Source organism: Chiloscyllium punctatum, chromosome 37 (genome assembly GCF_047496795.1).
Source record: "Chiloscyllium punctatum isolate Juve2018m chromosome 37, sChiPun1.3, whole genome shotgun sequence".
Lineage (NCBI taxonomy): Eukaryota > Metazoa > Chordata > Chondrichthyes > Orectolobiformes > Hemiscylliidae > Chiloscyllium > Chiloscyllium punctatum.
In genome coordinates, this window is record NC_092775.1 from 57,600,750 (window position 1) to 57,615,387 (window position 14,638).

Here is a 14,638-nt window from a genome sequence, read left to right on the forward strand (position 1 = left end):
ACCTTCCACCTTTGGACCCTCCAACCCCGGGCCATCAATGTTGATTTCTCTGTTTCCTCATCTCCCCTCCCTCCACCTTATCCCAGATCCAACCTTCCAACTTGGCACCGCTCTCATGACCTGTCCAACCTGTCCGTCTCCCTTCCCACCTATCCGCTCCACCCTCCTCTCCGACCTATCACCTTCACCCCCACCTCCATCTACCTATCGCATTCCCAGCTACCTTTCCCCCCAGTCCCACCAGTTTATCTCTCTACCTCCTTGGCTCCAAGCCTCATTCCTGATGAAAGGCCCGAAACGTCGACTCTCCTGCTCTTCGGATGCTGCCTGACCTGCTGTGCTTTTCCAGCACCACACCCTTCAGCTCTCTCGGGCTGGGCTGGGCAGTTGTCTGCAATGATGAGAATCGTGCTTTTCTTTCACTCACAGGTTTTGCACACTTGCCTGATTCACACCTCAAAAATGCTGACTACCATCCCGGCGGGATTTGTGAGCTCCCATTGGTGGGTGCGGATGGTTTCTTTATCAATCACGTAACAAACACTGCTTCTTACACTTTCCTATCACAACTGTTACAGTGGGCTGTCCGAATGTTTTGTAAGTGTTGTACTTGTACCAGCCTCCACCATTTGTCCAAGCAGCTCATTCCACACATGCACCACCCTCTGGGGGAAAGCGTTCCCCCTTAGGTTCCTTTGAAATCTTTCCCCCTCTCACATTAAACCAATGGCCTTTCATTGTGGACTCCCCTACCGTAGGGAAGAGACCTTGACTCTTCACCTTACTTATGCCCCTTGTGATTTTATAAACCTCTCTAAAATCAACTCTCAACTTCTGACACTCCAGGGAAAAATACTTACGTCCTATCCGGCCTCTCCATTATAACTCAAACTGTTCAATCTGGGTGAGATTCTTGTAAACTTGTGCCGCACCCTTTCCAATTTAATAATATCCTCTCTACAGAAGAACACAGTAGAACACAGTATTCCAAACGTGGCCTCACCATTGACGGTGTACGCTCACAGTAACCGACTCAGTCATGTCAGAAGCAATGAGAGCAACAATTCGGAATGGCGAAACATTATTTGAATGCTTCACAGATTAATCAGGAGCCAGCCAACGGGAATGAGAGAGTTTCTTTCCAGCTGTATGGAGTCGTTGCTTTATATTGACCAGCATGACCGTGGGGAAAAGAGCGTTAATGATCTAATTTCAGGAGATGCGTTGGAGGGCATCGTCGGCCATGTGGGAGGGGAAATTGCGGTCTTTGAAGATGGCGGTCACCCGGGATGTTCTATGCCATTCTCCTTACTTGCTCACTGATGTGCCTCTGGTATTAGTAGGCAGCTGAGAAGCGGGCTGGCTCTCAGGGAAAAGGGTGGCTGCAGTTGTGAATAATCGAACAAACAAGGGGACACCCGTCGTAGGGGATGTGAAAATGCCGTCACCCCAGTACATATTCAACCAGCGTTCCGTGTGCGAGGGATCTGCACCTCAGAAATGCCTGATGATATACGATGTATCAGGGAGTATGTCACCCTGATGATATTCGCAGAAATAACTCGATGTGCACTGTCTTATTAAATTGGGCACGGGCTGAACACAGAAAAGGAGTTTATCAATTTCCAGTCAAGTCAACCATTGTATGTAACTCATAATACTCTGTGCAATGAGATCACGGCTGTTAAATATTAGTCATATTTCATGAAGGTGACATTACTGCACATTGGAAGTTCATTTATTGCTCATGTTCACACAATTAATTGTTCTAAAGCAGTACCACACAACAACGATCAGATCGAGGCCAGCACTGGCTCTGGCTGTACTGAAGACAAACCTCACAGGAGTATAGCATGCCATCAAAACTATCTATTACACCTCGTTAGCTAATTAACTTTATCTAATTAATTCTTAATGCATGACATAAACAGAATGCATGATGAAGGCCCATGGGATCTCATTTATTTTGCACACAAGCCACGGACTGTTAATTCATTTGTGACTTTGCTCTTCATCAGCTTCCAGGCCAGTTCATTCTGGATATTATCAACATCCTTGAAATGTACCCTCTTTATCTTCATTTTCTTTCCGCTTCCTACGCAATTTTTGTTAAAGAGCACTGATTTAAACCCTTTTCCTGATGCTCTCTGCCTAATCTCAGATCCAGGGGGGATTCCCTCTCCCTCTACACTCTTCCCACACTGAAACTCACTCACCACCCCCATCACCATCTGCCTCTTGGTTTCCATTGCCACTATCGTCACAAAATCATGAAGGGTGTAGACAAGATGGATAAAGAGAAGCTTTTTCCAAGGGTGAGGGGTCCAATAACAAAAGGTCACGCATTCAAGGTGAGAGGTGAAACGTTTAAGGGGGCTGTATGCGGCAAGTGCTTTACACAGAGGGTGGTAAGTGCCTGGAATGTGTTGCCAGCAGAGGTGTTAGAGGCAGGCACGGTAGATTCATTTGAGATGCATCTGGCCAGATACATGAGTAGGTGGGGAGCACAGGGATACAGATGCTTAGGAATTGGGCGATAGGATTAGACAGTGGATTTGGATCGGCTCAGGCCCATTCCTGGGCTGTGAATTTTCTTTGTTCGATTTCCCTAGCCAGAACGTTTCTCTGTCATTGCTACCTCACCAACGTGGCTCCCCAAACAGATTTCATACTCTCGCTGCCAGCATCATCTCACCCCAACATCCAGACAACCCCCAGAGTCTCCTTCCCATTCTCTGCTTCCAATGACATTGAGCAACGTAGTTCCCCTCGAACCTCCTTGACCCTCAGTCAAAATCTAAAAGCAAGTTATACAGAGTCAAGCCAGGGGCAACCAAATTGCAAACTGCTCGACCAACAAATCCACAGCATCAGCAACTCATAATGTTGGGTAAAAGATTGGTGGGTGCCACTTCTGCTTGTGGGGGATTAGGAGGTTGTAATCTGTGTACCTGCTCTGAGTGATAGTGCAAGGCATTAAATCACAAGGAACAGGAGTAGGCCATTCAGCCCCTTGAGCCTGCTCCCCTATCCAATAGGATCATGGCTGATCTGGCTCTCCTCATGACCACTGTCCTGTCCTTTCCCCATAACCCTGGATTCCCCGACTGATCAGGAACCTACCTCAGCCTTAAATAGACACAAGGACTCTGCCCCCATGTCTCTCCGTGGTGAGGATGTACAAAGGCTCACAACCTTCCAAGAGAAGGAATTCCCCCTCATTTCAGTCTTAAGTTGCCATCCCTTGTTCTGAGACTATACCCGAGACACCCCCACCCGCCCCCCCATGAGGGGAAACATCCTCTCAGTGTTTACCCTGTGAAGCCCCTTCATAATCCTCTGTGTTTTAATGAGATCGCCTCTCATTCTTCTAAACTTCAATGAGTAAAATCCCAACCTGTTCAGCCTCTTCTCACGAGACGATCCCTCTTTAACAGGAATCATCTGAGTGAACCTTCCCTCAGCTACCTCCAATGAAATGATATCTTTCCAGAAACGAGGGGGCCAAAAGGATAGTGAAGGCGGCGTTTGGTATGCTTTCCTTTATTGGTCAGAGTATTGAGTACAGGAGTTGGGAGGTCATGTTGCAGCTGTACAGGACATTGGTTAGGCCGCTTTTGGGATATTGCATGCAATTCTCCCTCCTATCGGAAAGATGTTGTGAAACTTGAAAGGGTTCAGAAAAGATTTACAAGGATGTTGCCAGGGTTGGAGGATCTGAGCTACAGGGAGAGGCTGAACAGGCTGGGGCTGTTTTCCCTGGAGCGTCGGAGGCTGAGGGGTGACCTTATAGAGGTTTACAAAATTATGAGGGACATGGATAGGGCAAATAGGCAAAGTCTTTTCCTTGGGGTCAGGGAGTCCAGAACTAGAGGGCATAGGTTTAGGGTGAGAGGGGAAAGGTATAAAAGAGACCTAAGGGGCAACGTTTTCACACAGAGGGTGGTACGTGTATGGAATGAGTTGCCAGAGGAAGTGGTGGAGGCTGGTACAATTGCAACATTTAAGAGACATTTGGATGGGTATATGAATAGGAAGGGTTTGGAGGGATATGGGCCGGGTGCTGGCAGGTGGGACTAGATTGGGTTGGGATGTCTGGTTGGCAGCGAGTCTAAGGGTTGACAAAGGGTCAGTTAGACTCGTAACGTCAGCTCTTTTCTCTCCTTACAGATGCTGCCAGACCTGCTGAGATTTTCCATCATTTTCCCTTTTTTGGTTAGCCTGCTTCCTGGTTGGCTCCATGACACACTGTCCTAGAAAGCTTTCTCTGATGTACTTTATGGTTTTGTTATCACAGTTACCCTTTCCAATTTGATTAAGCCAGTCGCCGTGAAGATTAAAGTTACCTATAATGATTGTTCTATGCTTTTTATGTGCTCTGAAGATTTGTTGATTTAAAGTCCTTTCTACAGAGTCGCTAGACTTCAGAGTTTTTCTTTCGGTCGTAGCCAAGCTAGATGGACTAGATGTTTATGAGAATTTAATGTTTTACCATATGAACTTTCTTTCTTTGTAATAGTTTTATGTTCAGCAAAGATGCTCCCTCAGATATAATTTCAATAAAACTTATTAAAATTCACAACATTCACATTATAAAGGCTTTCATCTTTTTCTGCAAGTTCTAATTTATAAATATTTATTAAGTCTAAACCATTTCTAATAAGTGCGTTATTTCCACATTGTTAGCAACTTTAATGGTGAGTATGTGATTTTTTTGTTCATTTGAATGGTAAAATTAAAAGGGACAAATTTCAGGGTATCTGAGCTCGGGTTGTGTTTATAAAGAACTTTAAGTAAGGTTTCAATCTGGCTTTTTTGTTCATTCACAGGGTGAGGGTGTCACTGGCTGGGCCAGCATTTATTGCCCATCCCTAATTGCCCCAAGGGCAGTTAGGAGTTAACTATATTGCTGTGTGTCTGGAGTCACAGACAAGGATGGCAGTTTCCTACCCGGAAGGGCATTGGTAAACCAGGTTGTACGTTTGCTCGCTGAGCTGGTAGACTTGTTCTCCGACGTTTCGTCACCATGCTCGGTAACATCACCAGGGAGCCTTCAGTAAAGCACTGGGGTTCGGTCCCACTTGCTATTTATCGGTCTCGGTTTGTGGTGGTGGGTGATACCATTTCCCATCCTGTTACTGAGAGGTTGGTAAATGGCAACAGCTCCCCTCCCCTCCCCTCCCCTCCTCTCCCCCTCCCTACAGTCCACTCCCCTCCCTTCCCCTCCACTCCCCTCGCCTCCGTTCCCCTCCCCACCCCTCCACACCCCCTCCTTCCCCTCCACTTCCCTTCCCTCCCCTCCCCTTCCCTCACCTCTGTTCCCCTCCCCTCCCCTCTCTTCCATTCCACTCCTGTCCCCTTCCTGTCCCCTCTCCTACCCACCCCTCTCCTCCCCATCCCCTACCTTCCACTAACCTTCCCTCCCTTCCTCTACCCTAACCTACCCTCCCCTCCCCTCCCCTAACCTACCCTCCCCTCCCCTCCACTCCACTCCCTTCCACTCCCCTTCCTTCTCCTCCCCTCCACTCCACTCCCTTCCACTCCCGTTCCTTCCCCACCCACCCCTCTCATACTCACCCCTCCCGCCCACTCCCCTCCAGTACCCACCCCTTCCCTCCCTTCCCCTCCCCTACCCTACCTCCCCTACCCTACCCTCCCCTCCCATCCCCTCTGTTCCCCTCCACTCCCCTTCCATTCCCCTCCCCTCCCCTTCCCTCCACTCCCCTCCCCTCCTTTCCACTCCACTCCCCTCTCCTCCCCTCCCCTTCTCTCCCCTCTGTTCCCCTCCACTCCCCCTCCATTCCCCTCCCCTCCCCCTCCCCTTCCCTCCGCTCTGTTCATCTCCCCTCCCCTCCTCTCCACTCCCCTACACACCCCTCCCCTCTGTTCCCCACCACTCCTCCTCCATTCCCCTCCTCTCCCCTCCCTTCCCCTCCCCTACCCTACCCTCCCCTCCCCTCCCCTGCCCTACCCTACCCTCCCCACCCCTCCCCGCCCCTCCATTCCCCTCCCCTCCCCTGCCCTACCCTCCCCACTCCGCCCCTCCACTCTCCTCCCCTTCATTCCCCTCTGTTCCCCTCCACTCACCCTCCATTCCCCTCCCCTCCCCTTCCCTCCCCTCTGTTCCCCTCCACTCCCCCTCCATTCCCCTCCACTCCCCTTCTCTCCCCTCCCTTTCTCTCCCCTCCCCTCCCCTCCCCTCCAATCCCCCTCCTTCCCCTCCCCTCCCCTGCCCTCCATTCCACTCCCCTCCCCTTCCCGTCCCCTCTCCTACCCAACCCTCCCCTCCCCTACCTTCCACTAACCTCCCCTCCCTTCCTCTACCCAACCCTCTCCACCCCTCCCCTACCCTCCTCTCCCCTCCCCTCCACTCCAGTCCACTCCACTCCCCTCCACTCCCCTCCTTCTCCTCCCCTCCACTCCGCTCCCCTCCATTCCCCCTCCTTCCACTCCCCTCCCCTACCCTGCACTACCCTCCCCTCCCGTCCCCTCCCTTCCCTTACCCTCCCCTTCCTTCCCTTCCCCTCCCCTACCCTACCTCTCCTTCCCTCCCCTCCCCTACCCTACCCTCCCCTTCCCTCCCCTCTGTTCCCCTCCACTCCCCCTCCATACCCCTCCCCTCCGATCCCCTCCCCTCCTCTCCCTTCCCCTCCCCTACCCTACCCTCCCCTCCCCTGCCCTACCTTATTCTCCCCTCCCCACCCCTCCCGTCCACTCCCCTCCCCTTCCCTCCCCTCTGCTCCCCTCCACCTCCCCTCCATCCACTCCCCTCCCCTCCACTCCCCTCCCCTCCCCTCCCCTTCCCTCCCTTCCATTCCCCTCCACTCTCCCTCCTTTACCCTCCCATCTCCTCCCTTCCCCTCCACTCCCCTACCCTCCTCTCCCCTCCCCTCCCCTACTCTACCCTCCCCTCACCTTATCTCCCCTTCGCTCCAATCCCCTCCTCTCCTCTCCTACCGTCCCGTCCCCTCCTCTCCCCTTCTCTCTCCACCACTCCAATCCACTCCCTTCCCCTCTCCTCCCCTCCCTTTCCCAACCCTCGCCTCCTTTCCCCTCCCATCTCCTCCCTTCCCCTTCACTCCCCTGCCCTCCCCTCCCCTCACTCCCCTGCCCTCCCCTCCCCTCACTCCCCTGCCCTCCCCTCCCCTCACTCCCCTGCCCTCCCCTCCCCTCACTCCCCTGCCCTCCCCTCCCCTCACTCCCCTGCCCTCCCCTCCCCTCACTCCCCTGCCCTCCCCTCCCCTCACTCCCCTGCCCTCCCCTCCCCTCACTCCCCTGCCCTCCCCTCCCCTCACTCCCCTGCCCTCCCCTCCCCTCACTCCCCTGCCTTCCCCTCCCCTCACTCCCCTGCCCTCCCCTCCCCTCACTCCCCTGCCCTCCCCTTCCCTCACTCCCCTGCCCTCCCCTCACTCCCCTGCCCTCCCCTTCCCTCACTCCCCTGCCCTCCCCTCCCCTCACTCCCCTGCCCTCCCCTCTCAGCTGATTTCAGACATCTTTGCTAGTTTTGAGACCCTCCCCAGACAGCCTGGAGACTTGTGTTAATTCCAGTTGGGACATGAAACAAAAGAAAGTTACTTTGGAGGAGGATATCCTTCTGAACGAAGGTCTCAGTGAATGTTCTCCACCTGTCACCTCCTGGGCAGTCGACATTGTGTCAAGGAACCTCAAAGAACTGTGTTCCATCACCTACATCTAAAGGCCTACGTTCCACGGTTCGTGCCAGTGTTTTGCTGGGAACAGACCAGTTTTCCACGGAAAGGAATAGGGCCCTGGACTGGATCCAGCTCCTCACCCCCTTCGATGGGAATAAAACTGAACATGGTTCCAGTTGTGGGAAGACTGGGAGTGGAACATATCTCTCGAAGCGGCGTTTTACATTTAGTTTAAAATAAAGTACTTGGATATTTGGATTGATTGAAAACAAAAAGACCGACTTTCTCTTCGGTTTCGTTGCCTCCAGGTGTCAAGGCCCATCCTGGAAGGAAAGTTCAGCAAAACTGTCAAATGCGATGCTCCTACTTTTGATGTAAACCTCAAAATTGGGATTCCACTCCCACCTGCACCTTCATTTCAGAGCGTTCCTGGTTTGGGATGACATGGTTGGGATCGAGGTAAAACCCTCTTCTCCATTTGTGTGTGCGCGTTGGCCACACTTGTATGAACTTTGAACTGTGAGATGTGAAAGATCTGAGTTTGCTGTCCCGGGAATAGCATGAGATAACGATGTTCACTGATCAGAGGAACCGAGTGCTCATCTCTCCATCGGAGTCAGGCACCCAGGACTGGATTTCCCAGTTTCCCACCAGTGGGAATTAAGATATGGCGATGGGTGGGGGCAATGGTGGGTACTGTGCAAGCTACCTACTCACCTCCTTCTGCCCCCACTGCAATTAAATGGGCAAAGGGAAGCCATCTGGTGCCACCCACCCACCCACCCTCATGCCAACGGAGAGCCTCCTTCAGCTTCCTATCCTGCTGCCATGAGTATTCAATATCCTTCCATGTTAGAATGTCCACTGGCTTTAGCGACATAGGGGGATGTTGGATGAGGAGTTGGGGGCCTCCCTTTGATCGGTTCCCCCCCCCCCCCCCGAGCCTCTCCCCAGACTCCTCCAGTCTGGCCCCCTGGGCTTCCTTGCCATGGGTGCCAACCTTGGGCCCCTGCTCCCTGTGATGCTGGGACTGTCGAGACGCTGGCGTATCTGACTGCGAGCCCGCTCCCCAAGGGGAATTTGTGGTCTTAGAGTCATACAGCATGGAAACAGAGCCTTCAGCTCAAAGTGGCTGTAGGGCAAGCACGGTGAGTGCAGGTGGACCCTCCAACTACTCTCTAATCTATGTGGACTGAAACCCCATTCAACCCAACTCCAAGGTGCTCGAAAACCCCAACGCTGGACAGTGTTGGAAAGCTTGTGTGTAATCCTTTCAATCCCCCAATACTCACACATGTTCCTCCATTATAACCCATGAAACCTTATATTTCCACTTCATAGTGGCATGGTGGCACAGTGGTTAGCACTACTGCCTCCCAGCGCCAGGGACACAGGTTCGATTCCAGCCTCAGGAGACTGTCCATGTGGAGTTTGCACATTCTCCCCGTGTCTGTATAGGTTTCTTCCCACAATCCAAAGATGTGCAGGCGAATTGGATTAGCCATTGGAAATGCAGGAGGATAGGGGAGGTGGGGTGTGTCTAAGTGGGATGGTGTTTGGAGGGCCAGTATGGAATCAATGGGCTGAAAGGCCTGCTTCCTGCACTGTAGGGATTGTATGATTTGAATAAATCAAATGCTAACTGTCTGCACCATCTTCCTTGATGAGGCTAGGTGCCAACTTTAATACCCACAATCCAAAGGTGTGCATGTTAGGTGGATTGGCCATGCTAAGTTGTGCTATAGTGTTCAGGGATGTGTAGGTTAGGTGCATTAATCAGGGGTAAATATCGTATAATAGGGGAATGGCTCTGGGTGGGATACTCTTTGGATGGTCAGTGTGGACTTGTTGAGCCAAATGGCCTGTTTCCACATTGTAGGGATTCTATGATTGGTAACTAGGAGTTTCCGTGTTAAATTATTGGGGTGGCTCGATGTCCCAAAATGGGGTGAGGGCAGTGAGAGACAGGTATGAATGAAATAGTACAGAGCAGAACCAGTTTATTGGAAGCGTGCCTTGTTTTTGCCACATGGACAGCAGCCATTGTTGAAAAATCGATGTTTATAAAAGCCCACAGGCCTTTGAGCTCGAATTGACCGACTAGAATAAAGGGCAGAGCAGTGACTGTGCTCACAGATACAAAGAAGACAAAATATGAAGTCTCCCTCCAGTAAAGGTGCACTGACCCTGTGTGAACTCTCCAAAAGTATCAGGGCGACATTACCTTGGCAGATGGAATCTCAATAGGGAGTTTACAGTCAAACTGTACCAAATGTTCGCAACAGATTTGGAGTTGTTTTCAGCGGCTCTTACTGTGGCTCCCAACACCATGGCAACAGTGTATGTTACAGATCCACGGTGAAGGCCCTTGTTCATATCCCACAAGAGGGACCATCTTTCCTTCTCCTCTCGTGCTCTCTCTCTCTCTGTCCCTCCAACAACCTGCAGCTGAACCTCCATTCTGTTCCAGAGCAGAGACTGGAGTGTGAGAGAATCCATTTGCCCCATTCCAGAGAAAGGTCCCCACCACTCAGGAGATAGCGATCTGCCTTCATCGGCACCCGCCACCTTCCAAACCCCTCCCTCCACCATCAGCACCAGGACTCAGACACACAAGCATCCGAACAGGCCATTCAATTCTCCAAGTCACCCACCGGGGTGTTTGGAACCAGGCTGACCTTGTTGGCAACGAGATCCTTGATCGGGTTTGTTAACCTGGACCAATCAGCAAAGCCCTGGCTGACCGATATAACTAGGGAGAGGTGGGCGCCGCAGGGAGTGGAGTGCATTATTTCCCCCTATTTTGATGTAGTCCCTGCCCTCCCATTTACATTCTCCACGTGAGCATTGCTCGCTCTGGGCCTTGCTTGTCACTGGCTCACTGGCCTCACGGGTGTCTGTTCTGGTGGAAAGAAAATATAAGGAGGAAATCCCGAATCTCCTCAGTCCAGGAGACTGACTCTGAGCTGGCTGGACACAGCCAGTGTCACAAGTAAATGAGGGGTGACTTGGTGATGGGATACCGGTCTCTGTGCAGTTATTTCACCCACCTGCCCACCACCCCCCCCCCCACCCCCCCCCCCCCCCCCACCGACTTGGACATCAATTATCTTCACTTTGTTGTGACCAGTGAGTACCCTGGGACTCAGGCTAACAGCAGTGTGGGAGCACCTTCACTCCACTGACTGAGTGAACACAATTAGGCCACTTGAACTTGTCCACCATTCAACGAGATCATTAATGTATGGCCTAACTCCATATCGCTGCTTTAGGTCTTTACCTCTCCATACTTTTGCTTAAGAAAAATGTAGCTGAAAATGTGTTGCTGGAAAAGTGCAGCAGGTCAGGCAGCATCCAAGGAGCAAGAGAATCGATGTTTCGGGAATCAGCCCTTCTTCGTGCCCGAAACGTCGATTCTCCTGCTCCTTGGATGCTGCCTGACCTGCTGCGCTTTTCCAGCAACACATTTTCAGTTGTGATCTCCAGCATCTGCGGTCCTCACCTTCTCCCAGGTATCATTCATGTAAACCAACATTGTTCTCCCTCGAAGGCCAATCTATCCTTCGACTCCGAGTGTAGTCTGACCAGGGTTTTGTGTAACAGTGGATCAGGAAATGGACGATCACTAACTCTCCTCAGATGGAACAGATTGTAAAAACCCACATCTCATCAATTATTTTTAAAAACTTACACACAGGAAGCTTTGATCTGTGATACTGTTGACCCTCTATTTTTTTTATCAGCAGCTGTTTCTGATCCTATTGAAGGGAAACCAGCTCCAAATGGGTCAAGTGTTGTCGAGGAACTGTGCGACTGGAGCTCTCCGGACGTGCCAAATCGGTCCTGTGTTTGGAAAAGTTCTGGCAAAATGTTACAATTCAGACCAGGAACCCGGAAAAGGGAGTTTAAAGCATTTATTTTCACGTTAGCAATTTTTAAACTATCACCATAAATGGCGATCATAACTTCAAAGAGCAAATAAAGATGAAAACAGACAAACGTATCAAAGTGAAAAGCCAGCCATTTTTTTGTTAAACTTGCCCCATCTGTTTGTGAGTGGAGTTTTCCTCATCCTCCCTCAGATACACAGTCTCGATGAACAGGGGGAAGGAACAGAATCCCATGGCCAATCATTACAATCTGTCGCATTCCTTACTGACCACCCACACCCCATTCCCATCCACCAGGGCAAATGGGTACAGAGAAAGGGGAGGAAAATGGGCTTAGATTAATTAACTTTCATACATTCCATACCCAGCACAAAGCATAGCCTCCTCCTGTGCTGAAATTCTGCATTTTAAATATTCTGACCAACAAAGAATACTAAAGTAATCAGTTCAGAATGCACTTTAACACAGATAACAAAAGCAGAACTATTAACAGGAGGTTGTGCTGGAGAAACTTTTATTAACACAGTGTTTGAGATGTGGTGAGGGATGTAGTGGTGCTTTCAGAGACATTATGGGAGACAGGCAACTTTGAAAAGTCAGTCCATTGATGGGAAGTTTGAGGACGTAAGGATGAGAATTGTTCGAAATGCAAATTGTGATGAGATGAGTTTTACAGCACTCTGGTTTTGTCACGATCACGTTTCATAAATGCAGCAGCTCAGATGATGGAGAACCTTATGTTGAAATTGGCCGAAAACCAAACGGGTGGAAGGAGGGTGAGTGTACGAGTGTACGAGTGTATGAGTGTACGAGTGTATGAGTGTACGAGTGTACGAGTGTATGAGTGTACGAGTGTGCGAGTGTACGAGTGTATAAGTGTACGTGTGTGCGAGTGTACGAGTGTACGAGTGTACGAGTGTGCGAGTGTACGAGTGTACGAGTGTACGAGTGTGCGAGTGTACGAGTGTACAAGTGTACGAGTGTACGAGTGTATGAGTGTACGAGTGTACGAGTGTACGAGTGTGCGAGTGTATGAGTGTACGAGTGTACGAGTGTATAAGTGTACGAGTGTACGAGTGTACAAGTGTACGAGTGTACGAGTGTACAAGTGTGCGAGTGTATGAGTGTATAAGTGTACGAGTGTATGAGTGTACAAGTGTGCGAGTGTATGAGTGTACGAGTGTACGAGTGTACAAGTGTGCGAGTGTACGAGTGTACGAGTGTGCGAGTGTACGAGTGTATAAGTGTGCGAGTGTACGAGTGTACGAGTGTGCGAGTGTATAAGTGTGCGAGTGTACGAGTGTATAAGTGTACGAGTGTCGGAGTGTACGAGTGTACAAGTGTGCGAGTGTACGAGTGTACGAGTGTACGAGTGTACGAGTGTGCGAGTGTACGAGTGTGCGAGTGTACAAGTGTACGAGTGTATGAGTGTACGAGTGTACGAGTATACAAGTGTGCGAGTGTAGGAGTGTACGAGTGTACAAGTGTGCGAGTGTACGAGTGTACGAGTGTACGAGTGTGCGAGTGTGCGAGTGTATAAGTGTGCGAGTGTACGAGTGTGCGAGTGTACGAGTGTATAAGTGTACGAGTGTACGAGTGTATGAGTGTACGAGTGTACAAGTGTGCGAGTGTACGAGTGTATAAGTGTACGTGTGTGCGAGTGTACGAGTGTACGAGTGTGCGAGTGTACGAGTGTACGTGTGTGCGAGTGTACGAGTGTACGAGTGTACGAGTGTATAAGTGTACGAGTGTACGAGTGTACGAGTGTATGAGTGTACGAGTGTACGAGTGTGCGAGTGTACGAGTGTACGAGTGTATGAGTGTACGAGTGTGCGAGTGTACGAGTGTATAAGTGTACGTGTGTACGAGTGTACGAGTGTACGAGTGTGCGAGTGTACGAGTGTACGTGTGTGCGAGTGTACGAGTGTAAGAGTGTACGAGTGTACGAGTGTGCGAGTGTACGAGTGTGCGAGTGTACGAGTGTATAAGTGTGCGAGTGTACGAGTGTACGAGTGCACGAGTGTGCGAGTGTGCGAGTGTACGAGTGTATAAGTGTACGAGTGTACGAGTGTATGAGTGTACGAGTGTACAAGTGTGCGAGTGTACGAGTGTGCGAGTGTACGAGTGTATAAGTGTGCGAGTGTACGAGTGTACGAGTGTGCGAGTGTGCGAGTGTACGAGTGTATAAGTGTATGAGTGTACGAGTGTATGAGTGTACGAGTGTACAAGTGTGCGAGTGTACGAGTGTACGAGTGTACGAGTGTATAAGTGTGCGAGTGTACGAGTGTACGAGTGTACAAGTGTGCAAGTGTACGAGTGTACGAGTGTACGAGTGTGCGAGTGTACGAGTGTATGAGTGTACGAGTGTGCGAGTGTACGAGTGTACGAGTGTGCGAGTGTATAAGTGTGCGAGTGTGCGAGTGTACGAGTGTACAAGTGTGCGAGTGTACGAGTGTATGAGTGTACGAGTGTGCGAGTGTACGAGTGTGCGAGTGTACGAGTGTACAAGTGTGCGAGTGTACGAGTGTATGAGTGTACGAGTGTGCGAGTGTACGAGTGTATGAGTGTACGAGTGTGCGAGTGTACGAGTGTATGAGTGTACGAGTGTACGAGTGTGCGAGTGTATAAGTGTGCGAGTGTACGAGTGTACGAGTGTACAAGTGTGCGAGTGTACGAGTGTATGAGTGTACGAGTGTACGAGTGTGCGAGTGTATAAGTGTGTGAGTGTACGAGTGTACGAGTGTATAAGTGTGCGAGTGTACGAGTGTATAAGTGTGCGAGTGTGTGAGTGTACGAGTGTACGAGTGTGCGAGTGTACGAGTGTATAAGTGTGCGAGTGTGCGAGTGTACGTGTGTGCGAGTGTGCGAGTGTACGAGTGTATAAGTGTGCGAGTGTGCGAGTGTACGAGTGTATAAGTGTACGTGTGTGCGAGTGTGCGAGTGTACGAGTGTACGAGTGTGCGAGTGTGCGAGTGTACGAGTGTATAAGTGTGCGAGTGTGCGAGTGTACGTGTGTGCGAGTGTGCGAGTGTACGAGTGTATAAGTGTGTGAGTGTACGAGTGTATAAGTGTACGTGTGTGCGAGTGTGCGAGTGT